Genomic DNA, 27,983 nt, shown 5'->3' with positions numbered 1-27,983 from the left:
GTGGTGAGAGAGAGGAAGGCCAATCATGAGAAGTTATCAGGAAAGGCACAGTAAACAAGGATAAAGTTATGGAGATTTCAGTTCTTGCCTTCTCAGTTGAGAAGTTTCTAAAGGTTTGGTCATGCTTTTCTTCCTGGTACAGAGAGAGAGAGATCCATACAAATGGATGTTTCCCTTATCAATGTAAATGTCTCTTACAAAAGGGTAACCTCTGGTTGGTTTTTCTAAGCTTCTCTAGTGTCTGCCATTTTAAAAAATAACCAGCTCGGGGCGCCTGGGTGGCGCAGTCGGTTAAGCGTCCGACTTCAGCCAGGTCACGATCTCGCGGTCCGTGAGTTCGAGCCCCGCGTCGGGCTCTGGGCTGATGGCTCAGAGCCTGGAGCCTGTTTCCGATTCTGTGTCTCCCTCTCTCTCTGCCCCTCCTCCGTTCATGCTCTGTCTCTCTCTGTCCCAAAAATAAATAAACGTTGAAAAAAAAAATTAAAAATAACCAGCTCAAAATAATCCTTGTGCCAAAGAGGCATGTTTTGGGGTGGTATATTTTGCTCTCCTTTAATATATTATTAAAATATTTCTTTATGAAAAGTATGAGTTATGAAAAAAAGAATATGAGTTATAGTAAACATCACTTGGTGAGTAGTGGTGTATACAAAAGCAGGAGAATGAGAATAGCAGAAACAAAGGAGTTGAGTCAATACTGTAGTCAGGGTTGGGTATACAGATTGCTTTCAGACCATTAGACCTACAGCATCCTGAATGCAAATGAAATCTGCTACCCATCCTCGTGTCTCTGCATTTTCCTGTCCTATCTTCAAAGAACTTATAATCAATTATACTACAGCGTGGTAACTGCTGGAATAGAAAAATGTGGAGATTTATAGGGTCACAGAAGAAAGGCTGGAGAATATTCCCTGAAGTTATGATGTAGAAAGGGAAACTCAGTGAAGAAAGGGGGAGGAGCATATGCAAAGACATAGCTCAAGAGAGCACAGTCTTTTAGTTAAGTGAAAACAGTTATCCTGCACCACAGGATATGTGTGGGATGTGGGAGAAAATAAAGCTGGAGATGTAGACAGATGCCAGATTATCCAGAGTCATGGTTACAAAGCTAAGGAGATTGAAAACTGCAGGGAGTCCTCAATTTAGTCCCTTTCCCATTATCATGGTAAGGCTGAGACAATGCCATGTGTTTTACACACCTTTTCATTTTCCTCCTGTGTACACAGGAAACTACATTTCCCAGCTCTCCCTCTTAGAGCTAGATGTGACTGACTGACTGGGTTCAGACCAGTGGAATGTAGGCCAAAGTGGTATACAATACAGGTGACCCTTGAACAACCATGGGTTTGAAATTTATGGGTCCACTTATATGTGGATTTTTTTTCAAAAAGTATATGTAAAGTATTGTAAATATATTTTCTCTTATGATTTTTAAATAACCTTTTCTCTAGCTTACTTTGTTGTAAGAATATAGTATATAATATATATAACATACCAAATGTGTGTTAATGAACTGTTTATATTATCAATAAGGATTCTGGTCAACAGTAGGCTATCAGTAGTTAATTTTGGGGGGAGTCAAAAGTTATATGTGGATTTTTGGCTGTATGGGGGTCAGTGCCCCTAACCCCTACATTGCTCAAGAGTCAAATGTACTTAAAAACCCAGGGGTTACTGCTACCCAGGGGCAGGAAAATCTCTTAACTCCCTGTTGCAAGAAAAATTCAGCTGCCCCTGAGTGTGAAGAAGTTAGAGAATCTGACTCCTCTCCATCCATCCTCCACTGATCCTAGGAAAAACCATCTTTTGCTGGGAGGGACTCAGGAAATAAATGTATGCCCAGGATCCTGCACTGATACAAAAGTATGTCTAAGGCCGCTGGGGAGGGGCACGAAATTTATGCTTGCTAACTACCCCACTCATAGAAGACAGTTAGGCTGTCATAGATAAGAAGGAGGGGCACCAGGTGGCTCAGTTAAATTGTCTGACTTCGGCTCAGGTCAGGATCTCACGGCTTGTGAGTTCGAACTCTGCGTCCGGCTCTGTGCTGACAGCTCAGAGCCTGGAGCCTGCTTCAGATTCTGTGTCTCCCTCTCTCTCAGCCCCGCCCCTGCTCTCTCTCTCTCTCTCTCTCTCTCTCAAAAATAAATAGACATTAAAAAAACAAAAGAAGGAAATCTGCATGCTCTCTAGAATCTATGCTGTGTGGAGGGAGCTATAGACTGAATTCGTATGTTAAAGTCCTAATCCCCTGTGTGAGAGAATTTGGAGGTGGGGCCTTTGGGAGTGATTAGATCATGACGGTAGAGTGCTCATGAATGGAATGAGCACACATATAAAGAGACCCCAGAGCGCTTCTTCACCCAGACCCCGAGGTGAGGACATAGTGAAAAGACAGCCATCTGTGAAACAGGAAGCAATTCCTGACCAGACACTGAATCTGCCAGCACCTGGATCTTGGGCTTCCAGCCTCCAGAACTGTAAGAAATAAATATTTGTCATCTATTAGCCACCCACCCTATAGTATTCTGTTTAGCCACCTGAAGTGACTAAGATGGAGGAAGCTGTCTGCCACTGAAAGTAGACGAACTAGAACACTGCAAAAGCCCCACCCAGCAGGCTCCGGTGCAAGCCCCTTAGAACACTGAGGATGGAGGACAGGTAGAACACCTCTTCCTCCATAGAGCCGTACATTTGTGCCTGAGTGACAAGCAACAACAACCTCTGCCTTTGGAGGGCACGAGCAAGGAGAGAAATATGTGACACGGGTGTGCAGGGGCTCCTGAAAGCGGTCCGAAGAGCAGGAACACAGAAAAACTTTTTGGCAATCACGGTCCTTACACTAAACACGGGGCGTAGGTGTCTACTACTGGAATAATTTGAAGCCTGTTCAACATATTCTAACTACTGACCACCTTGAGTCAGACCCACATCAACGGCCTGATGAAAGGAGAGATGAACAATTTCTGAACATAAAGATTATTTACCTTGGTTCCTACTGTTCATTTATAGGAATTCAGTTTTAAGAAGTGAGGCCCAAAAAGCAAGAAAATATAAAACATTTCCAAGACATAAAGAAATCAACAGAACCAGGAGCGCCTGGATGGCTCAGTGGATTGAACGTCTAACTCAATTTTGGCTCAGGTCATGGTCCCACACTCGTGGGATTGAGCCCCGTGTCAGGCTCCGTGCTAGGTGTAGAGCCCACTTGAGATCTCTCTCTCTATCTCTCTCTCTCTCTCTTCTCTGTCTCCCTCTGCCCCTCTCCCCTGCTTGAACCTCTCTCTCTTTAAAATAAAAATAAATTTAAAAATTTTTAAGTAAGTCAACAGAACCAGACTTAGATGTTAGAACTATCAGAGGAAAAATTTCAAGTGACGGTGCTGCTATGATTACAGAGGGCCCACCTGGCTAATCCAGAATAATCTCCCCGTTTGAAAATCCTCAACTTAATTACATCAAAGTCCCTTCCACCAAGTAAGGTTACATATTTATAAATTCCAGGGATTAGAATGGAACTTCTGAAGGCAGGTAAGGGAGGCATTATTTTGCCTGATACACCTAGACTCAAAAATTTCAAGCAAACCATTTCTTTAATTGCATTTCATTTTCTCATCTTCCTCTTGTTTGCAGCTCTCCCTCTCTTCTTTTCTCTCTCTCTTTCCTTTCCTCCCCCACCCCCACCCCTCTCCCTAAGTGTTCTTCCTCTAAAATCTCTCTTGTTCTTCCTCTCCTCTTTCTACTTCTTCAGCCACTAGGAATATAGTTTCTTTTTATTTGTAGGTTCCCCTTCCCTCTATTTCATGTCTTACTTTTAGCTACATGAATTCTTTTATTTATTTATTTATTTTACTTTTTTCAACATTTATTTATTTTTGAGAGACAGAGCATGAGCAGGGGAGGGGCAGAGAGAGAGGGAGACACAGAATCTGAAGCAGGCTCCAGGCTCTGAGCTGTCAGCACAGAACCTGACACAGGGCTTTAACCCACGAACCATGAGATCATGATCTGAGCCGAAGTCAGACACTTAACCAACTGAGCCACCCAGGCGCCCCTACACGAATTCTTTTAAATCACTGACCAATTCATCTCTCACTCATATAAAATCTTCTACTGACTTCCTACTGCCCTCAAGATGAAGTTCCCTAGCAGAGTCCTTTTATAACCTGCCCTTTTCTACCACCTTTGCCTCCTTTACTGGCCCTAATTACTCCTGTCTATGTGCATTCAATGTTCCACTTACTTGATCCTGCTAGTGGGATTCCTGAACACGCCACACTGCTTTGCATGTGAGCTTCTGTGCTTTCTGCTTTTTCTATTTGAGGTGCCCGTCGTCTCCTGGGCTATTCTTCAAAAGCCAGTGCTGACTTGACCTTTGACCAGAAGCGCCTCCCCGCCTGACTTTCTAACAGAGATAACCCTCTTTCCCGTGGTCATCTCTCAGTTTATCTTTTATATATCCTCTTATTGTATGTATAATTCTAAGTATTAATTTACTTATATATGTTTTCTTTTCTACCCTTTGAGCATCTAGAGATCAGGAAGCATCCATTCATTATCAGTATGTGGCCAGAACCCAGCACAGTGCCTAACAGTTAAAAGGTGCTCAATAAATATCTGCACCTATTATTAGCACCTTTTCAAGATCCATTTTTTAACACCGCTCAGTATTTGAGATTTAACCTTTAACAAGTATCTCAGTATGAATCTCTGTGTCTGGTTTTAGAGAGTAAGATAATTCTCATATAATTAAGACTTCCTTAAAAAAATATTTCCCTTGATGGTAAAATGAATTCTTTCTTTACTCACTTTGTCCTATGATTTTGTCCTATGATTTTGAAGCCAGTGTTCTCATAATCAGTCTCTGGATTGATTTATATATCCTGGATGCCAGTCTATTTCTCCTGATTAGATAAATTGGTAAGCAGGTCAGGAATTTGTAGGCCAAGTGATAAACACTTTGGGGGGGTAGTCATAACCAGTATTTATTTATTTTTCTGTTCTTTACAATGTAATTTCCTCTTCTGTTTTCAGCGTCAGGTATTTCTGGAAATCAGAAGACAGTTCCCATAAAACCTGGAAATTGGGAAAATATAGAGCCTAGAGAATATGATACACGATATCACTATAATATTTTAAAGCAAGCAAAATATGGATAAAGTGAACACTGACAACAGAATTGAATGGAGAATGAGCTCAGGACATATAGCAGAGGTAAGCAGAGAATGTGTTGTAAAGTGGAAAGGAAAAGTCCTGATTTTGTTAAAAAATTAGAGTTCATAAAAATAAGCATAATAGCCCCTTAAAGCAAACAAACACAAAAGAAAAGAATCAGTAGAAATTTCTAAATGTTTCCTTATACTGCTTCTTTCTTCCTGATTCATGTCCCAGTCACAGGCACACAGGCATATAGTAAAAAAAAAAAACAAAAACAAAAACAAAAACAAAACACCATTATTTTCCTTCCACTGCCCATTCAGACCCACTCTGTAGGTTTATTTGCTCTACTACTCAGATGAAATTGAGAGGAAATCCTATGACTTTTTGGTCACTCTTAGGTAATAAAAGGTCCTCCGATCACCTCTTGTCACAAAAGGAAAGTCTCGTTTCAGCAATTAAAATGTCTAGTCCGTGTAAAATCAAACTTCATCTGAGTCAGAGCTTCTCCTCACCCCAAGTTGGCCTGCTCTAGGTTGTTACCTGAAGGGGGAAAAGGGCCTTGTGGGTTCCTTCTCTATTTCCTCTATTTCTTTGCAAGTCCTTCATAGGTGGTCTAACTTTAGAATATGGCAAATATTGTCTTGGGGCTTTAGCCAAAACAGAGTCAGAAATAGTTCAATTTTAACATCCTGTTGCATATCCTTGGTAGCACAACTAAAACACACGATTTTCATACGGCTTTCAACTCCATATATTGCAAGTTGAGATGGAGAATTCAAGAGCAGGCACTAGAATAATAAAGTAGGCACGTTTACACTCCTTGCAGGAAATACCTAACCCCACATGTCACAATCAACCGTAGTGTTTCCTAAACTTTCCCACCAACTTACCCTGAATCACTGAGAAAGAAGACAGACCTCTGTATGTTATGAGGTCTTAGTCTAAAGAGGCATTTTTATTTATGGCATTTCTAAAGAGATGTGTGCTTTACTAATTAAAGCACACAAACTTTGTATTCTATGCCATAATGTCTCTGCTTATTTTAGCATAAAAAGTTTTCATTTATTTCTAACATTTTCTTAAAATTGTTTCACTGGGGATATACACCACATTTAACCTCTAATTCCGGTTAAATTCTAGCAAAATGTCATATTCCCCAGTTTGATAATCATGAAACCTATGGAAGTAATGGTATTCATGTGATTCTAAAGAATGCTTTCAGATTTAGGTTTTCTTGTGTTCCCCTTACTAATATTAATATCAACGGCCATTCAAGCTGTTTTCAGCAGAGGACTTTAAATTCCTCCTCAGCAGTGAGCAAACATTTGTTTGCCATAAACATATTACTCAAGTAAATACCTGGACCCTTTTACAGACCTTGTTTTTTTTCCTTCTAACATATCCCATTACAGTCTTTGATTAGTCTTCAATTTTGGGAAGCACTCAATTTATTTATTTATTTATTTATTTAATTTATTTTTTCAACGTTTTTTATTTATTTTTCGGACAGAGAGAGACAGAGCATGAACGGGGGAGGGGCAGAGAGAGAGGGAGACACAGAATCGGAAACAGGCTCCAGGCTCTGAGCCATCAGCCCAGAGCCCGACGCGGGGCTCGAACTCACGGACCGCGAGATCGTGACCTGGCTGAAGTCGGACGCTTAACCGACTGCGCCACCCAGGCGCCCCGGGAAGCACTCAATTTAAAACAGAAATAAGAATATCTTTGGAAAGGGAAAGGAAACTTTAGAAATATTACTTGCTTTACTAGGTCAAAAGAAAATTGTTTCTGCAAGGGAACCAAGCTAAAAGTAGTACTGAGTGAGAGTACACTTACAAACATTTTTCTTTTTTTTTTTTTAATTTTTTTAACGTTTATTTATTTTTGAGACAGAGAGAGACAGAGCATGAACGGGGGAGGGTCAGAGAGAGGGAGACACAGAATCTGAAACAGGCTCCAGGCTCTGAGCTGTCAGCACAGAGCCCGACGTGGGGCTCGAACTCACGGACTGCGAGATCATGACCTGAGCCGAAGTCGGCCGCTCAACCGACTGAGCCACCCAGGCGCCCCTACAAACATTTTTCATGTCACTTGTCCTGCTATTCCTATTGTGGATTCACTTACCTACCAGAGGTATCTATAGTTTTTCTACCTATAACTCCAACTATCATGGGAACAGGGGACTCCTTGAACAACTCTATATGCTCAAGCTGATACTCTGGTGAGACAGATATTCAAAGATAAGTAGAAATTATTCAGCTCTATTTCAGTTCCACACACACACACACACACACAAAGTACTAACTTCTGTCATTCCGAGATAAATAGCCCTGAAGAATTATTGATGAAGTTAATACCACACGAGGAAGTAAATGCTGTATGACTTAGCTGCAAATGTAGATAGAGTCAAAGAGGAAGAACAATAAGCTAGCTTGCTGGTTCTATGTTCAAAAAAGCAACAAACTTCAAAATTCATGAGATTAAGCCTGGAACTAGTGATATTGGTAGTTTATCATAGTGAAAAGTGAACTCAAAGTCTAGAACAATATTTTCAAAGTTTGAATCTCAGAACTTTCTGTATCAGGATCACAAGTGAAGATGGGGTTAACCAGCTTGTTCAAATGCAGATTCTAGGCCTTACACTAGACATACTGAATAAAAATTTGAGAGTTTTTGATATTGAAGCTTGAGAATAATTAGCTTAGGATATAATGGATGATTAATGTGATGAGGGGGAAACTAGTAGTAATAGTATAAAAAATAAATAGTTTACAATTCTGAAATCTATAAAGCTCTGAAAACCAAAAACCTTTGCTTTATTTCCTTAATTATTTTCTTGTTTGTTTTGTAATATATTTAGAGATAATTCCTAGCATTATCTCTATGTATTTTTGGCAAAAATTTGTGCAATCGTGTATATGTTTATGTTAGATCATGTATAGCCTCTATTTATCCTACTTTGCATGCATGTTTGGATTTTACTGTATGGTCACTGTGGAGTGCCCCAAATGGGGTTGGTATATGATATAAGGTAGAATGCACCCTATTCTGAATTCAGAATCGCATTTGACCCAAAGAATTACAGATAGGGGAATGGGTACCTCCAGTTGTTCAAAGACTTTCTTTCCTTTCCTTTTTTTTTTTTTTTTAATTAGTTTATTTATTTTGAGAGAGACAGAGAGAGAACAAACCAGGGAGGGGCAGAGAGAGAGGTAGAATCTCAAACAGGCTCCTTGCTGTCAGCACAGAGTTGGACGCAGGGCTCGAACTCACCAGCCGTGAGATGGTGCCTGAGCTAAAATCAAGAGTAGGCCACTTAACGGAGTGAGCCACCCAGGTGCCCAAGACTTTTTAGTTACAAGAAAACACTGCACCTAAATGAGCCTGAACCTACAGCATATACTAAAGGGAAAATTTTTGAAAGGCAAAGGAGAGAGGGAGAAGGAGATATGGGGAGAGCCTTTGGGCTACAGTCAGTTCTGACACCTCTGGATGGAGAGCAAGGAGGAAGGAGGCGGGAGTGGGGTGTGCTCCAGATTGCAGAGCATCTCTGAGAAGTCTCAGTCAAGGCAATGTGGAGTCCCTGACCAAAATCGCCCACCAGAGGATTCTTGCTTTGGACAGAAATGGCCTGCCTCTGGTGCCCCTGCCATGCTTATTCATTAGCTAGGAGTAGCCTGGGCGTTAGTGTGGCCTCAACATGAATATCTGTACAGATCTGAAGCTACAGCAGCTAGTCTCACAGCAGATTTCCTTTAATAAAAGCTGGGTGGTGTACCTCAGTGGCCTCCACAATTCCTGGCTTACCAGATGGAGCAGAGCAGCCCAGAAGCCAGGAGCTTCACTTAGGATTGGAATATTGCACAAAATATACTTTGTTGTTGTGTAAACTTCTGTTTTATTGAGTCTTTTTGTCTCAGACTCTAACTGTATGCTAGTCATTGCAGTTCACATTTCTAATGGTCTTTACCCATATATATTTGTCAAACCATTTGTCCTCATTTAGGATTTGGAAAATATGATTACAATAGGTTAAATTTTTTCTTCTTTTTTTGACCTATGATAGTCAGCCCTGAGGAGAAAAGCTATCAAAGGAACTGTTGGGCTGTAGATCTTCTGGAGAAACCTTGAAACATTTGACTCTCTGCTCCAATTCACATCCTGCTCAGTCCATTGCTGTTGAGGTCAAAACTGTCTTGGTTAACAAGGACCATAGCCAAATGGCCCTGTCCTCTGCCTCTCTGACTATCTCCTGAGAGAAGCCTGACCTGGAAGAACCTATTTGGTTGCTATAAACCAACATCAGTAAACAAAAGTAGATTCTGTAAAATTTGTTACTAACTCTACCAATTTGGGTGTTTTGCTATCTTCAGAACCCAGCTTGGTCTTTTCATTTATAACCAGATAATGTGGAATTTTCCAGATAAGTCTTATGAGATACTGATAAAGGCCATTGTTTGACAAGAATAGAAGGATAAATTAGGACTCTGTGCTGACCTCTGTTGATAAAATACATAGAAAATCTGTTATGTTTTTGCCACGTCCTTTCATAGAATAGACATTTATAGGGCCAATTTTTCCTTTCTTTTCCTTTCTTTTCCTTTCCTTTCCTTTCCTTTCCTTTCCTTTCCTTTCCTCTCCTTTTTTTCCTTTTCTTTTCTCTTCTCTTCTCTTTTTTCTTTTCTCTTTTTTCTTTTCTTTTCTTTTCTTTTCTTTATAAACTGTCTTGTTAATAGTGTTTAAGTTCAGCCTTGCTTTTCCTTGTTTCTTTGCTGTTTCAATATAGTGATCACCTTGAAAATCAAATATAAAACATTCCTAAGAACTTAAGTGTCTGTTATTCTGGTTTCCATGGGGGCTCCATGGGTTTCAGGTATAAGAAAATATGGGGGAAAATGTTCACTAGTCGGTGCCCTTGCCTCAGAGTTCAACTCTAGTTGTTCTCAGAGATTTTAGCATCACGCTCATTACTTATTTATATCTTCCCTCTTTTTTTCCACTTTGCAGATAATTGCTACTTAATTGATACTGCCTCTATGCAAACCTAGTCACAAGACACACTGCTAAATAGAGGAATCATTAATCTGCATGTATGTTGTAGATTTCCTTAAAAGGTTGGCTGGAATAAGCAAAGTCATTAGCAGTTTATTTGCAACAGTGCACTTATGAAAAGCTCTGTGGAGAACACATCAACAGTCAGTATGTAACTGAGCAATTAACACGGGACTCCTGTACTTTGGGGTGTTAGCATGGGAGTAAACAGAAGCAGATGTGAAGTGTTTGTACTGTTAGCATGCACGGTCTGTTCTGACATATGCAAATACCACTCATGCTTACAGAACCCGCAACCCCTATTGTACCGTGACCTTACTGATGAAGCCCTATGACAGAAGTACTTCATTTGCACTGGGTGCTATTAATTATTAACAGGCCAATACCACCTTTCCTTGTTATTAGAGATTTGCACAAAGCCAGGTAATAAAGCATCACAAACAAGTTGATGACACTCTGGTTCCCAGCTTGCCTTGACTACTGCTTTTTTGCCAGAAGAGAAAATAAAGAACATTTAAGGACAGAGAGAGCAGAAAGGGTCTCACAAGACTGACAGATGGGATCACCTGTGCAATCCAGACATGAGTTTAAATAGTTTTTTCCATGGGACTCAGGTGAACCCTGTGATGATCCAGTGGTTTCCATATGAAGGCAAGAGAATTCTGGTCTTGGGACAGGTTTGTACATAAGGACTTCATTTACCATTTTTCCCTTCCTTGACAGGGAGCTGGAAAATTGTTGCTGACTAGAACAATTAAAATTGGAGGGAATTGACATGACTTTCTGTCCTGTGTCTTTAAAGGACGTGTCATAGGCCTCACCTTTCATATCACATGCATTCTAGAAAAGAAAGCAACTTTTATAGTATAAAATGTAATTCCTTCCCTCTCACTGTCAGTAAATGCTGAGATTTCTCATCGTTAAAGAAATAGTCAGTATTCCTAAAGTCATATATCCATCTCAAAAATGGTAATACTTCATTAAAAAGACAACTGCAAAAAGATTATTCTAGAGCTTTGTTATTCTGTAAATGGGCATCCTACTCATGAGTGATTTGACAAAAGACAAGTAGTTGATATTAACTAGTTAGAATTTTTTTTAATTCTGTAAATTACAATACAGTATACTTTTAGAATGGTGAAGAGAAACTTGCCCTCAATTCATTTTATAAAGAATATTTTTTGTCACCATGCATTGCTGGATATATGCATATATTCCATACTTCTAATGTTTTCCTATGACTGAGCGAGATGTAGTTTAAGTGCATCCCATTGGAATGAATTAACTTCAACCATTAGTGCATTCTGCTATAGATATCCTGACATTTACTTTGATCTTATACCAAAACCCTGGTTTTCCATTATGTTTTTGTGTAAGCATCTTACATGGAACCTGACTAAAGCTATTAAGGTAAGGGCTGAAACAACATATCTTAGAGTTATTGAATTGAAATTTTATCTCCTCTATAAAACTTAATCAGCTAAATGAAATGTGAGGCAGATTGCTCACTGTTCAACTTCACCCTATAATGCAGTTCTCATATTTGAGGGGAAATCACAATACTAAATCCTATGCACAGTGTAAATCTTCATTTCTCATAACCTTAACAATATTGTCTCCATCTTTATTTAATTTAAGTACAGCCCATATTTTTCTAGGTTTTTAAGTCGCTGTCCAGTATAGGGCAGGTGTTTTTGCTAGTCATGTTCTAAACATACTGAGTATAATATTTAATAAAATAAAATATATTTTGTTTATTTAAAAAGTACTTTAATTTTTATGAATATAATCCATCAAATAAGAAACATTTTCCATGAAGAGGGTAAGAGGTAGAGTGAAAAGAAGTAGGAAACTAGAAAAGTGAATAAAGATTCATGTTGTGAAAAATAACTTTGCTTTGAATGCCTTGATCTTTAAACCGGCATATGGCCCAAGAGAACAGGAGTCCTGAAAGGAAATGTTTATGATCCAGGTGATATATTAACTATGGTGAGATGAGATAGATTGAAGCATTCTGAGTCCTGGAATTAGGTGCCCTGTTCCTGAACTATGGTGGAATGTATAGAATGAAAAGTGATAAGAGAAAATCTCCATGGGTCTTTCATGTTTCTCTCTGTCTTGGGAGCAAAGCCTTTTGTTCTAAGACTGAATTTTTAAGGATGTTTGTATAGAAACAAGCTTGTAATGTAGAAATGTCATTTCTCTCCAGAGGAAGAGGCAGATTTGCTTACTGTCCAGTATAATAAAGATAATGTCTCCCTCCAAGGCATATTCAGGTGTGCCTACTGCCCATTATAAAAGATTTGGGTTCCCAGGTTCAGAGTTCATCTCCTAGAGCACAACCTGCTGCATATGCAGTTATCATCTAACCCTCTTTATTTGCTCTGGGAGAACTTGGTCTCAGTTCCTCAACACAATATATGTTGACTTCCATGCTAGTTGCTGTGCTATGAATAATGAAGTTCTTTGGGTTGGAAAAAGGAGTCTCATATCTATGACGAGCACCCATAAAATTGTGGCAGGCTAACACATTAGCTCCCAAGTAGAGTAAAGTCTCAGACCCATCACAGATCTCAACAGTTTGGTGGTGGGATAATGACAAAGATACACTTTCTGGAAGAGGAAAAGTTAGGGCCTTATGGGGAAATTAGTGGTATTTGAGAGAAACCCCTAGGAATTTTACCTATAGTAAACATAGCAACCAAATTGTATGGCCAGCCTGGCAGTAAATGGTCCTCTGTTTTCTTACCTCTTAATGAGGAAGTATTAGGGAGTTGTTTGTAGGCCAAATGCCAGGAAGTAGTCTCACAGACAGACACATGAATGGTGGCCTGATTGTTGCTAACTCTTCTCCTATGTTGAAGGGGAAGGATTCCTTGACAATACCGCAGTCAGTCTGAGGTCAACCCCATTGAAACAACTAGCAACTAATACTATGAGTCATCCCAAGTAAATAGAATTTCCAACCCATTTCAGATAATAACTAAAGAATGTCCACTCCACTTGGCTGAAAGAAGGATAATCCATGAATAGTATGGGCAGGATCTAGGCAAATTATAGAACATTGGCTGGTTTACTAAAGAGATGAAGGGATGAGAAGCCAGGCACTTCCTGCTTGTTAAGAAAAAATGGCAACAACTGGGCAGTTTCATGGCTCAGTCTCTCCATAGTTTAGCATGACTAACTTAGTTCCATTCAGAGATGACAGTAAAAGGTCACAAGGTTTTTTTTTGTTTTGTTTTGTTTTTTGTTTTTTTGTTTTATTTTGCAGTGGGTCATGGATGCACTAAGGGAAATTAGGCCCTCCCAGGGAGATTTCCTGGACACATAAATTCCCTTGAGAAGCCACAGGTGAGATATTGACTAGACTTTGGACTCTTACTTCCCTCATTGGGCTAACAATACCAAAGGAGTTTACTTGCTGGAGAATGAAAAATTGACCCAAAGAATTTTAGATAAATTTTTGTAGTCAGCCGTGACACCACAGAATACTCCCTAGTCTTTCTACTGAAACTGGGTATAAACCTAAGGTATACTATTTTGGCCATGGGATAGCAAATGATACATATTAAGATAGATTCCATTTAAAAGGATGACTATTGCTCAGGGGTGCCTGAGTGGCTCAGTCGGTAAAACGTCTGACCACCTCAGGTCATGATCTTGCAGTTTGTGGGTTCGAGCCCCGCCTCGGGCTCTGTGCTGACAGCTCAGAGCCTGGGGCCTGCTTGGATTCTGTGTCTCCCTCTCTCTGTGCCCCTCCCCTACTTGCACTGTCTCTCTCTTGCTCTCTCTCAAAATAAAATAAAATAAAATAAAATAAAATAAAATAAAATAAAGATGACTATTGCTCAAATCAATCCCAAGTGAATCAAAGTGTACAAACCTGAAAGCAACAATCTCAAAGCAGTGTGCCTAGGGCTACCGAATCAGAGGGTCCCCAAAGCTAAAGTATGTGTGTAAGTGATGATAAACCTGGTTGATAAAGGCCTTTGGTGAACCACTAACATGGGAATTTTGTTTGGTTGAGCCATGAAAAACCACTGTGTCATTGGAGACCTACGGTAAGTGTGCCTTACTTAATAGCCCAAGAGTACTCTCACCTTCTGCATTTCCTTTCCCTCCCTCCCTCACTAGCCTGATCTTAGCTGCTTTACAAAGAAAGATAATTAGGGAGAAAAGCTAAAGTTTCCTTGTTCCCAAGGGGGACTGAAGTCCATACCTATTCATCCTAGTAACATGCAGAACTGTGGAGAGGGTAAGGACCTAAATTTTTATAGCTCTGTTAGGTACAGGCAGAAAGTTACTGTCCTATATGATCCTAGGGTGAGGAAAGGGATGCCCAAATTCAACTGACAGGGTTTGGGAAAGGTTTGCAGTGGAGAAAGGAAGTTAAAATGAACTTGGGGATTGGACTCTTTGGGTTATTTCAGTGTGCTATATTGTTGTGGCTTCCCTTGCTGAATATATAATTGATATTAATGTTTCACATGCTTGTACTATGAATGTTCATAAAGTCCTGGGGGGATTTTTCTGATCAGTAAGAGCACATCTGGAAAAATGATAGTGGGAAACATAAAATTCTTCCTATCATCTCTTTCTGACATCTCTGCAGCCTAAAATAAAGCTACTGACTATGTGCCCTGAGTGGTGCCCTGAATTCACAGAGTTTCCCCTAAATATCTGGGCCTAGTTCATTTATGATTCAGATTAAGCAGAAACCCAACAGTGTCTACTGATCAGCTCTGGCTCCTCAACCTTAGTGTCGGCCATACAGAACCAAAAATGACTGGTTGTTCCTCTCTGTGGGCAGAGCTTAAGACACTTTCATAGCTTTAGCCTTTACTACCCTTGATGAACCTACTTATAGATTGAATGAATCTTGGACTGTTGCCTAGATGTTTGTTCTGCTACTTGTAAAGCTATAGTCTGGAAGACTGTAGGAATCTTTTTGACAGACTGGCTACAACTGGTCCTTGACCCCCCTCTTAGGGTTATCCATGGCACCTTACCACTATTGACACTTTTCACGTTATGAGGTTGCCTTTCCAGTCCAATCAGTTAACTCTGGCCACTAATAGGTGTCAGGCTTTCAGCTTTTCAGTTCATGTGCAGCTTGACAGTCATGCAGCTCTTATCACAAAATCCAGTGAATAAAGGGTGATAGCAAGGTTTTGGTTACCTTCCATGTACTTGACCATTCACAATCCTCTGATATTATTGATTTTTAGAATGGCCTCATAAAACATTGACTTCAAAGCTCTCTGACTTTAACTCCCCACCTCATCCTGGTCCACACAGTTTAAGGACAATTTGGTCACTGAATATGGCTATCTACATAAATGTTCATTGTACTTTGGCCACTTCCTGGATAATTGTCATAATGATCAGGACAAAAGGGGGGTTATATAGATCTATTTTGCAAATTCATATTTCTGAGATATTCCTAGGCATAATGACATTTTTGTCCCTAAAAGCCACCTCAGGATGGCCTGATTGGTAACCCTCTTGGTGGCAGCCCAGCCAAAAGGGCACCTAATGAATTCTAACTTAATTTTGGTCAGCCACTTGGCTTATCTTATTGAATAACCATGGGCTTAGAACATAAGGATAATAACTACTTGGTCAAGTGCAGTGCTTTAAGTTTCCTCCTACAATGGCCAATTTGTCAAAGTGGGGAGCATAAGGGTTTTGATAAGTTTTATAAAAATTCCCATGTATCTCTTTCACCTGATCCTTCTGTTTGAGTAGGAGATGGTTAGAAAAAAGGTGAGGATATAGCTATACACAGATTTTGTGGTAGTTGAGGGAAAACAGCATCCCTGTTCTCTGGGGAAAGAACAGTTCAGACACCAAAAGGTATGAGGGAAAAAGAGCATTAATAAATTCTTTCTTTCATAATCACCCCTGCCACTTTATTCATGGGGTAAAATATCTTGTGTGGCTCTCCTAAGTTGTTGCAAACACTTTGAAAAACTGACTGCTAGATCTGCCATGCCCTGTCAGATGGGCCTGACCAAGATATGATTGCTCTTTCCTGGAACCCAGCTTAAAAAACTATGGAAAAGGACAGATTATGGTCCCACCTCAGCTACCAAGCACACAAAACATTCATCAACACCTCGGGGTACTTGCCTTTGTCCATTGCTGTAACTGTCAGTCATTCCATGGGACAGATAAGTGACACCTGGTTGGTGCTGTGGACAAATAGGGTGGGTCAGAAGAACTGCCTGAGAACTAGATTAAAAAATTCAAACAGAACCAGGAATTGTAAGGGTTACCAGCCAGTGGGAGGCCATATTTGATTACTGTCAAACTGGGCTCACAATTGATGTAAGTACTACTGATGGAGACTGACAATTAGAGATAACATGTTTTTTCCACAGGCACCACACACACCTCTATGACTATACTCTCTGTGTTGAAACCAGACATTACCTTGCCTCCCTCCCCAAAATATGGTGGCTTGTGCCTAAGGGGCGGTCATAAGACCTTCAAATGTTTAAAGAAACACCACCAATAGATTATTTTTGCCCTTAGATGACTTAAAGATCTCTCAAAATTAGCCATCCTTGATTACCTGGGGAAACTTCTGGAGGGATTAATGCTACATTATTGTGTGTGCCCTGGAGACACCTTTAATAGTCATCATCTAATTAAAAAAGCAGCATGAAATTTGTCACTGGCATCAGCTGAAATGATTAATCACACCACTGGTCAGGGCTGTTATAGAGGACAGATTTTGATCTAGATGTAGCCATATACCTGAATTAATGCATTCAATCTAGTGAGAAAGTCAAAATAGAGCCTTGAGAAAGCCACCTGGCTTTCTAAGGTAGATCATGATGCTTTCATGGGATTTATTCAGCTGGTATGGTGTGGGATTTGGGGGGCTATGGTTAATGTCAATCCTGCAAGTTAGCCTCATCCTGCTGCTTAAAGTCCTATGGATATCAACCTGAATTAAATTCTATCTGAGACAAATTGAAAGAATTTGGCCCCAGCCTCTGTTGGTCAGATCAGAGTGGTTGATGCAGTCACATACTCATGGGAATATTTGCCAGAAGCCAAAATGGTTTAGAAACAAAGGATGAATTTTGTAGGGAGACAGTTATCCCTGGGTCTCTCACATTTTTACTTGTCTTGAAAAATGAGTCATTGACTGCCTTTTGCTCCAAACTATCATTTCAATAATGTTTGTCTAGTGAACAGCTTTGAAAGATAGAGATAATGTCTCCATCTGGAGCAAAGAGCAAGCTTGCTTACAGTCTTGGAAAATAGTATCTTTCTCCAGAACAAAGGGCAAGCATCCTTGCTCTCCAGTATAATGTCTCCCTCCAAAGCCAAAAGCAGGCACATTTCTCAGTCATGTTAAAAGATCCAGACTCAATAATCTCAGGGTTTCTTTGCTCCCATGCAACCCTTTGCATGTTCAGGTGTCATATGGTCCTCTTTGTAACTACCCTGTGGGCTGGGAGATAATTGCATGAAAGTATGAAGAGCTTTATGCACAAGGATGGTCTTTGGAACATTGTTTGTAATAGTAAAGATTAGAAATTTTATCATATATATAATGCAAAATTGGTAGCTATTAATATGAGCTATTAAAATTTGCAGGCATTTTATTTGATATGTAACTATGCACAGAATAGTTAAGTGGTGCTATAAATGGTAAGAGATGAGGCTGAATAGGTAGGCAGAGGCCAGATTTAGAAGGCATTTAAAAAGGATATAGCAGGAAACTTCATTGAAGGGACTTAGATGATCATATTTTTGTAAAAACTCTGAAAGTATATACAGATGACATTGAAATCAGATCATTTAGGAAGTCCTTACAATAATCTAGGCAAGAGATGGTAAGACACTGTAATACCACCTGGCAGTAATAATAGCAATGATGGGATGACTTCATGAGACACATCAAAGGGGAAATTCACAGGATTTGATGAATCATTGGATGACACTATGTGAGGCAGAGAAGAAAGGAGGCTGTGAATTAATGGAAGGTGTTAAAAATGACATCCAGGGCAATTGTGATTATCGTGAGAGATGGAATCTGGGAGAATGAGCTGGTCTAGTTTCAGTTACTGGGGAAAAACAGCCTTCCATAGGAACGTGTTGAATAAGCAAGTGGATATGTCCTCTAGTATTAAAGGTGAAGAGGGAGGGCTGTGGTGGAGGTGTAGGTTTGGGAGCTGTTGATAGAAAATATTTCAAATTATGGTACAGAATGAGGTTCCCCAGCGAGATCATATGAAATATTACAAAAATCCCCAAAATGGAAATGTACAAAACAACATTTTTTTTTGTAGCCAATGAGAGAGATTTAGAGAACCAAAGGAGGGGTATTGAATCTAAAAAGTGAGTCTTAGAACGGATGATAGTCCTTAGAGAAATGAAGCCTCTCTTATTGGCACTCATTATCATCTTAAGTCATTGTTTCCATGGACATTTTGAAAAACTCAATGAGGGTACAAAGAGATTTATGGTGAAAAATTGTCAATGGGAAGTATAAATTATATACCTTTTTAATTCTCAAGATACAACACTTTTCTTTTGTAACAAAAATACCAAAACAAAACTCTACATTATCTTTTTGGCTAGAAGAAATGTGTAGGAGAGAGTTATTCTCGGGATAATTGACTGAGGGAAGATGTGTTTATCTTCCTAGAAAACGATGGCATAGATTTTTAAATGTCTTGAAATTTGTCTGGTGGGAGGGGCAATCCACTGACCATGCCCATCAAGCCACAGATGGATGTTTTTAATTCAGCCACTCTGGTTCTCTGGGCCAGGTGGGAAGAGTAGGCTAGGAACACAGATGTGTGTAACATATCCCTATGTCAGCAGGGTGGGAGGGGGTGTCTCGAGATATATTTTATTTCCTCTTTAAAAATAAGGTTTTTTTTCTTCTTTAAAAAATAATGATGGCCAGTAATAAAGGATATTCAAGAGAAGTGCCAACTATCATGATGGGTACCTGTGCCAATTCTTTGCCCTGCTAAAAACCTGAAAAAGAGTATTAAATTTGGTATAGGATTACAAAGACTGCTCCTCCAATTCAAGTGATTAGAAACATGGAAGGGAGTTCTTGACAACACAGCAAAGCATTAAAAAATTAATTACAAAATATCTGCCCTTTCATACTCTCTGCTTTTCCATCCTCAGCCCCCTTCCACGACCACCGCTAGCATCTTGCAGAATTGAAAGTCAGAACAAAGGGGTGAGAAGAGACCAACAGAACACAAGACCTGACACGTCTGTGAAGAATGACAGGTAAAGGGGTTGCCTGTGTTATTTGGAGGAAGGTTCATTATAGGATGGTAATTAACATTATCCCTCACACCGGTAAGTTAGAAGAAGAGGGGCATACAATTCCTCTGAATTATTTCATAGTCTACTAAGACTTATCCCTTCTGTGCCCTCCTGACAATTTGTGCAATGTTCCCAGATTCTCTCCTCATCAATTTTCTTCTTGTTTTTTTAAAGAGAGAAGCCCAAGTCATTTTCCAGAGCTAGTTCTTTGTGCTTACTATTGCAGATTGCCTTAAAAGGTATGTGCCGGGAGACTGTACATATTAAGGACAAGGGAGGCTCACCGTATAATCTATGCATCACATGAAGGATTTATAAAATAAGAGGCTATTTATAGATGATGATCTAAACTCTCATCACGTTCTTTTCCCTCCCAGAGAATTCCACTTGGATTTCTCTCCTTTTTTCCTTCCTTGCTAATTGAATCTTCCTTTTTTAATGTTTCTTTCTATTGTCTTTTCTTTGCTTCCTTTGAAGAGAAAGTTAGGTTTTGTTATCCCTTTTTATCTTATTTTCTATTGAATAGATGGTGTGTTGTTTTGTATCTCACCACTAAGTTGGGAAATTCTCCACACCATTTATTTAATGAACTAATTACAATTCTTCTGACTTTAATTTGGTCAATTACAATTTATGTTTGGTTACCTCAAGTTCCTAGACTGACACAAATTGTGTCACTTCTAGCAGCTACAAATGCCATTGAAAATAAAAATTTGGTGTCGTTCCAATCAGTCAGCTCTCCCTTCTCCTTTTTAATTATTTATTTTATTTTTAAGGCTCAAACTTCTGTCATTATGAAGAGGGTTGTTCATTATTCCAAAAACTGCTAAGAACAGGATTGCTACCCAAGCAGAAGAGAATCTGTTTTAAGTGGTAAGACATTTGGGTTGATTGTGGAAGAAAAAGGTGCCTCATATTCTTCCTTCCCTAGTAGAAATGCTTCTTTTTAGAATTCTCAGACCTGGTCCTTATTCACATTATTCTCAAAATAGAATGTAGTGACATTTATAAAAGGATGAATAAATCCTACTTTGTTGCTTTACACCTAAATACTTCAAAATTTAAACACTTCATGAAAAAAAGATTAAAAGTGTATCTATTAACACTAATGTACTTACTTTAGTGGATTCCAGGCTGTAGGATGTTAAAACAATAAGATTAAGTGTTGAAAGAGTCATTCTAAATATTTATTTAGCCCCATCTACCTATATCACTGTAATTGATGTTTCTCTGAGATACAAAGAAAGCACATTTCAATTTGATTCAACAAATATTTATTAAATTACTATTATTGCCAAGACACCGTGCTAAGTACTGCATGGAATACAAATATAGGAAATGTAGTCTGGTAAAGGCTGGAGTTCAGTTCTGTTTATCTCAGACAAGATTTATTGAGCACCTAGGTACCATGCAAAGTATTGAAAAATACAATACGTTTTCTGTAGGCAAAGAAATGTATAGCCTGGCAAGTTGGGGTTGATGAATCCTTAAAATTCAATGTAAAATTCTGTGGGTCAGTGGTGTGTGTGTGTGTGTGTGTGTGTGTGCACATTCGTATTTTTTCTGAGAAGAAGGATACTATCTTCTGGATTCTCAAAAAGTTCAGTGACACCCCAAAATATTAAAAGTCATGTGTGCAGTACAGAGTAGATTCTCAGTGCTGTAAGAGAGATCCAAACAAAGGACTCTTTCGGACCCTGGTTCTTCAGTTGCCCACATGGTGCTTGGAACTGGGCTATGTGCTGAGATGACCACTAGCAGAGGATTTTACAGAGAAAAGGGAAAAGGTCCTCAGAACCAGAAGGGAATTTTAAACGTTACTGCTAAATAGAGGGATATTAAATGTTACAGGAGAGAAGGGAATCGTCAGTAAATCCTGGAACAGAGGCAGCAGGCTTTTGGATCCCTGAAGAAATACAGGTCTAAGGAGCCATGGAGGACATGTAGGGCTTAAGTAATTAGAAACAGAGGACAGTGCATGTCTGGTTTGGGGAGATGGCCTTAACAAAGCTGCAGTTCAAGGAGTAAGCAGGAAATGGACAGTGATTCTTTCCTTGATGTTTCTGGATGCACCCTGAACTGATGGAATCCTGGATCCAGACTCTTTGGAGTCCAGTTGTCCTTCAACTTGGCTTTAACAGTTGCCACACCTGTTATACCACTGCTGGCTGAGCCAAAAAGTAGAGATTTTTGTGTGCATAAAGACACAGAAAAATTCTGTTTGTATACAGAAACATGCAGACATGTTAGTGTCATATATATGTGTATATATGTGTATATATATATGTGTATATATGTGTATATATATATATGTGTATATGTATATATATGAACGAATATATATATATGAGTGAATATGTATATATGAATGAATATATATATACATATATATTCATCTCTTACACAGCTTTTCTGATCACCATTCATTAACATATTTTTGAAGAGCTTACCTTTTGCTAAGTCTTGTGTGAGAACTGAAAAAGAAAACTAGCTCCCATGATCAAGGAGCAAATGTTCATCATGTGAAGAGAGAAAGGGTAAGTATTGCAGCAAGAAAAGCACAAATAAAGGCAGAGAGGCAGGTCACCTTATGCCTCTTCCTGGAAATGGCAAGTATTTCATTTGAACTGTTGTTGAAAGCAGAACCCATCAAAGACTGAATTTGATGAAGTAAGACCTCATGGAATACAGTGTATATCATGTTCAGAAGCTCAGGTTTTAGATACCAGGGAACCTTTCAAAGAGTTTAAGCAGAGGAGCAATATAATTAGATTTAGATTTTAGACAATCTCTCTGGCAGCAGTGTGGACAGTAAGACTGAAGATCAGGACAAATTTGCACAGTATTACAACAGATTAAGTGATACAAGATGTCACATAGATGAGAAAATGTTACAAAGTGAAATCAGTGAGAATTGGTCCTTTATAAGATGTGGGAAATGAAGGAAAGGGAGGAATCTAGGATAACTACTAGGTTTATGGTGTGGGTGACTGAATAGAGGATAGTTGTACTCAACAAAGCAGAGAACACAAAGGCAGGGAAGGTATTAGCCAAATTATGATCAAATTACTTGAGACACGTTGAGTGTGAGGAATCTGAGGAGGTAACGCAGTGGTCGCTTTTATAAAATGAAGCTTGAAAAAGACCTCCAGATCAGGCCTTAGCAAACTGGGCCCAGCAAGCCCTATGTGGCCTATTACCTGTTTTTGTACATCCTGTGAGCTAACACTAGTTTTGCCGTGTTTAAATGGTTGAAGAAAATCAAAACAAGAAAAATATGTTGTATTAACTTGCAGGACTGCAATTAAAAAGTACCACAGACTAGGTAGTTTAAATAACAGAAATTTATTTTCTCACCACTCTGGAGACTTGAAGTCTGAGGTGTCTGCGAGGTGATGGAGGGTTGGTTTGTTCTGAGGCCTCGCAGATGGCTGTCTTCTCCCTGAATCTTCACATGGTCTTCCTTTTGTATCTCTCTATCCCAATTTCCTCTTTTTATAAGGGTACCGGTCATAATGCATCAGGGCTCACCATAATGACCTTATTTTCATTGAATTGCCTCTTTAAAGACTCAATTTCCACATTCAGCCACATCCTGATGTACTAGGAGCTAGGACTTCAACATAAAAATTTGGGGGAACATAATTCAGCCCCTAACGTATGTCATCACATGTGAAATTTGCATGAAATTCAAATTCCAGGGTTTTATAGGAACACAGCCATGCTCATTTGTTCATGTCTTATCCATGGCTGTGTCTGTGCTACAACAGCAGAGTTGGGTAGTTGTGACAGAGACTGTATGGACTGCCAGACTTAAATTGTCTACTATTTGGCCCTTTCAGAAAAAGTTTGCCATCCTCTACTCTACATAAAAGATGGGTTGGTAGCCACAGTTTAGGGCTTGTGATAGGAGTGATAAGATTACTAAGGGGGAGTGAGTTGTGTGAAAAGAAAGAGGGAAGAGCACCCCTTAGGACATAAACAGGTCAGAGAAGGAAGAGGAAAAGAAGCTTCCAAGGTAATTGGGGACAAGAATGAGCACAGCTGTCAGAGAGAAAGAGGAGCTGAACCGTGCATGTTGTGTTTCACAAAAGAGGAAGCAGCGAAGAAGACATCCATGTGGCTAACAGACACATGAAAAAATCTCAACATCACTCATCATCAGGGAAATACAAACCAAAACCATGATGGTACACCACCTCACACCTGTCAGAATGGCTAAATTAAAAACACAGGAAATAACAGGTGTTGGCGAGGATGCAGAGAAAAGGGAACCCTCTTGCACTGCTGGTGGGAATGCAAACTGGTACAGCTGCTCTGGAAAACAGTATGAAGCTTCCTGAAAAAGTTAAAAAGAGAACTACCCTATAATCCAGCAATTGTACTGCTAGGTATTTATCCAAAGGATACAAAAATGCTGATTCGAAGGGGTACATGCACCCTGCCATTTATAGCAGCATTAGCAACAATAGCAAAACTATGGAAAGGGCCCAAACGTTCACTGACTGATGAATTGATAAAAAAGATGTAGTATGTGTATATGTAGATAGATAGATAGATAGATAGATAGATATACAATGGAATATTACTTAGCCATCAAAAAATGAAATCTTGCCATTTGCAATGACATGGATAGAGCTAGAGTGTATTATGCTAAATGAAGTAAGTCAGTCTGAGATAGACAAATACCATATGATTTCACTCATATGTGGGATTTAACAAACAAAACAGATGAACGTATGGGAAGAAGGGGAAAAAAAAGAGGAAAAAAATAAGACACTCATAAAAATAGAGAACAAACTGAGGGGTTGTTGGAGGAAGTGGGGAGGAGAATGGGCCAGATGAGTGATGGGTACTAAGGAGGGCACTTGTTATGATGAGCACTGGTTGTTTATGTAAGTGGTGAATCACTGAATTCTACTCCTGAAACCAATATTGCACTGTAGGTTAACATAAATAAATAAATAAATAAATAAATAAATAAATAAATAAGGCAATGAACAGTGACAAAAAACCACAAGGGTTCTAGTGTGATAGAAGCCAGCATTTCGCATAGGAGGAGCTGGTAAATTAAAGCAAACACTATAAAGATGTGAAAATAATAAACATCAAAAAATGGCTTTTAGGTTTATTAGTGATCTATTTGCTTTTAAAATATAATATATATAAATAAATACTTTATTTTAATATTATTACTATTTGAATATTTTTATATTTTTGAATAAAGCATTAATATATATTAATGATATATAATGTAACTTATATATTTAATTTTATAAATTAAATTTTATAAATGTTTAAAAAATGTATCACTGAAGTTTTGCCTTTCATATGAATTGCAGAATGTTCCCAAGAAAATAATCAAGTGTCTAACCTGTAAGTATTTATATTTTGAAAACATTTCTTGCAAAATTGTCTCTAGAATAATACTTTACTCAGTGAGTAGTGTGAGGTAAAAAGAACAATTTCAAATACATTCTAAAACCATATTCGGTACACATTTTCTTTATTTTTTTTTATTATTATTTTTTTTACTTATAAGCAACCAAAATTTATTTCTTGCAGTTCTGGAGGATGGAAGTCCAAGATCAGGATACCGGAGTGGTGGGGTTCCAGTGAGGGCCCTCTTCTGGGTTGCAGACAGCTAACTTCTTGTATCCTCAAGTGGTAGAAAGAGCTGGCTCTCTGGCCTCTTATAAAGGCACTAATTCCATTCATGATGGCCGCCACCTCATGACCGAATTACCTCCCAAAGGCCCCACTTCTAAACCCTATCACACTGGGGGTTAGATATCAACCTATGAATTTTGGAGTGAGGGGGCCACAGATATTCAGTCCACACAGTAATTCTTGGAAGTTTAAGCAAGATAGTTTTAGCTGATTTATAGAACTCTAGCTCTCTTAAAAAGTCAGGAAGAAATTAAGACATATTTTTTGTAATTATTTCTTCTCTTTGCTCCTCATTAAGTTGCTTTCTTCTCTTCTTCATCCACTCCTCTGCCCTTATTTTTGTCGATGTTTTAAAATTCAACTTTTACCACTAATTAAATCCATTAGGAGTTGAAAAGGCATCCCAGCTGTTGGATTCTTTTTTTTTTTTTTTTTTTTTTGATGTTTATTTATTTTTGAGAGAGAGAGCGCGAGTGGGGCAGGGACAGAGAGAGAGGGAAACACAGAATTCAAGGCAGGCTTCCAGCTCCAAACTGTTAGCTCGGAGCCTGACACAGGTCTCGAACTCACAAACCATGAGATCATGACCTGAGCTGAAGTTGGATGCTTAACTGGCAGAGCCACTCAGGTGCCCCTGGGTACATACTTTAAAGGGCAAGATGTGTAGATGTTTCTGCCTTGTCACATTTACCAGAAAAATACCAGACTTCCATTTCACTTCATGCTGAGAAAATCATTGTAGTTTGTATTTTATTCTTCAATGTTACTATCACATCCTTATTTAGTCCTTCTTAAAACAAACCAATCTCATAAAAAGAGTGGATCTTACTATAAACTTCCATATTTTGTACTATTTCATATTTTATGCCTTGAATGAAGTTATTCAAAAAGAATGTCGCTGAGAATTTTATCACTAATAAAGAAGGGCATTTGAATAGAAAACAGCCATACCCATGAACTAGTGGTTTAAATATTATGATTAGATTAAAACGGATGCACCCTTTGTATGCGTTAATTAATAAGACTAGTGCCAAGGACCTATTTATGCTTATAAGCATCACTTACTATCAACAAGAAATAAACTCAAACATAAATTCAGACCACAGGAGCATGAGCATTTCACAAAAGTACTAAAGAAAGAACTGTCACTAAAATTTAATACAGTAAAGACAAATACATCATGGACATAGAGAATGACTATTGTTGGTTTTTTTTTTTCAGTGTAATTTTATTACTAATATATTCCCTGCACCTCTTATATTTACTCTTGAAAATTATTTTCCTCTATTATTTTTTATTATTTGGTTATTATCTTTAAATCTGCTTATTTTCCAAAAGATTTTCAAGCCTTTCTGTATTTCTTGGCATATTATTTATGTATTTCCTAACCAATGTTATTTATTTTCTAGTATTTTGCTCCTTAGGAAAAAAAATGTATTTTGAAGGCAAAGATAGAAAATATTCCAGAGAACACATCCATCTGGAGTAAGTACTTTCATGCACATTCTAATATTTGTATTGGGCTGAATTTCTAATTACTTTATCATTTCAGGAGCAATGTAACAGAGTGGTCTGCACACACACAAAAAAGTATTTCCATTTGGAAGACCCAATGCTCTATTTAGAAATGGCTCCTGCCTATTAAAGTACTAGAAATAGATTTTTCATTAGATTATTTAAATAAATAAATCCAAATGCTAATGTGCTTGGTGTTTGTAGCTAACATAAAAGCATTATTATAATTGCTAAGATAAATACTTCTTCAGCCATATTCTTGTTGTACTTAATGACTGTCTCCTTCATAGGAAAACGCTTGATTTCAAAGCAAAAATTTTACATTTTTAATCCTGTAATATCAAGATAAATTTCCTACTTAATGTCTTGACATTAGTTTTACCATGTGGATTAGTTTTAGTATCAATCCTTTAAAATGTGTTCTCAGTGAAAACTGTTTCCTAGAAAATGAGATTATCATCTCTTTGGTCCTAGACAATTGTGTTAAATGGATACACTGTTGATACAACTTTTAGTTGCGTTTTACTTTCAGGGGGAAAAATACTCCTAGCTGTAGAGGGACCAAAGAAAAATATGGTTAAAATAGTCTTAATACTGTCCTTCCACTCTAATTATTTTGGTGTTTTGATTTTTGAAATGCTATGCTTTGTTTTCTTAGAATGTAGGTACAGATATTGAATCCAGCATACACTAAAATCCCCAAAAGGAAAGCAAACATTTTATGAGAACATAGTGATTCTTCATCCAACCAAAATTTACAGACTGTGTGCTCAGCTTAGAAAGCATTAGTCAAGACTGAACTCAAACTTCCCTGTGGGAAGCGACAGCTAGTCACTATCAATTTATACTCCTAACTCATTAGGTAGAGGGGAGAATGTAAGCCTAACTTTTGCCCAAAGTACAGCAGGGAGAACAGCTGTAGTCTTCAGCCTACTTTCCAGTTAATCAAGGGTTAAGTCCAGAAACACTGGAAAAAGTAATCTGACTTTTTAACAAGCATCTTTACCATTTGCCAAAGTTTTTCAGAAAGAAAACTTGTCAGTTTCTACATGTATTACTCATTTCTTTCTTTCCTTATTCCTTTTGTGTAAATCATAATCTAGAATGCAACAACGTCTTGTGAGTTATGTATTTTTGGTTGATTTGTTTGCTTATTCTCTAACTGTACCCCATCCGTCAACACTCCACACACACATGCTACACTAAGACTGCCAGGTAGCCAAGCAGAAGAAAGAAAGAAAGAAAGAAAGAAAGAAAGAAAGAAAGAAAGAAAG

At 38.5% G+C, this 27,983-nt stretch overlaps 2 long non-coding RNA genes across 3 annotated transcripts in view; one reads left to right on the top strand and one right to left on the bottom strand.

The window, feature by feature from the left end:
- LOC121028458 (uncharacterized) overlaps positions 1-27,983 on the top strand; it is a 207,809-nt gene that overhangs the window by 143,083 nt on the left and 36,743 nt on the right. For both annotated transcript variants that reach the window (XR_005789237.1, XR_005789236.1), the window contains exons 3-7: positions 5,035-5,214; positions 19,378-19,485; positions 19,699-19,763; positions 24,867-24,900; positions 26,604-26,679. This is a non-coding gene — a long non-coding RNA (uncharacterized LOC121028458). The remainder of the gene's footprint in view (positions 1-5,034; positions 5,215-19,377; positions 19,486-19,698; positions 19,764-24,866; positions 24,901-26,603; positions 26,680-27,983) is intronic.
- The window catches only part of LOC121028459 (uncharacterized), a 78,583-nt gene that overhangs the window by 13,988 nt on the left and 36,612 nt on the right, over positions 1-27,983 (bottom strand). The gene's annotated exons all lie outside the window — the stretch shown is intronic.

This window comes from Herpailurus yagouaroundi, unplaced genomic scaffold, assembly GCF_014898765.1.
Source record: "Herpailurus yagouaroundi ecotype Mexico unplaced genomic scaffold, PumYag 100, whole genome shotgun sequence".
In the NCBI taxonomy this organism is placed as follows: Eukaryota; Metazoa; Chordata; class Mammalia; order Carnivora; family Felidae; genus Herpailurus; species Herpailurus yagouaroundi.
This window is presented reverse-complemented; position numbering and strand designations above follow the sequence as displayed.